Below are 369 nucleotides of genomic sequence, written 5' to 3'. Positions count from 1 at the left end.
AGACAAAGAGATCCTGAGGGATTTCTTGAATTTTAATGAGCCCCACAGTGTGTTTGCAGCCCAGCCCATGATCCTGAGGTACTGAGAGAAGATTGAATCAGCTGCTGAAGAAGTCAGAAGCCAAACTGCAAGTGCCTTGAAGCATTGCTGGGCCCCACTGAGGGCAGGCACTGACAAAGCCTCCCCAGGGACTCCTTGGAGCAGCTCCTTGGAGGCCAGGAGTGCAGGCAGACAAAGGCTCTGGGCAGGCCCCTGCAATGCTGAGCAAAGCCTGCCTTGGTTTTGTGGAGCACAAAGGCCAAGGCCTGAGCCCCAGGCCCTGGCCCAGCAGATCCTGTCCCTCCCGGCTGGCTCAGGGCTGTTTGGGGG

The sequence above is a fragment of the Corapipo altera genome, unplaced genomic scaffold (assembly GCF_003945725.1).
Source record: "Corapipo altera isolate COAL_440 unplaced genomic scaffold, ASM394572v1 60239, whole genome shotgun sequence".
NCBI lineage: Eukaryota > Metazoa > Chordata > Aves > Passeriformes > Pipridae > Corapipo > Corapipo altera.
Note: the sequence above shows the minus strand (reverse complement) of the source record.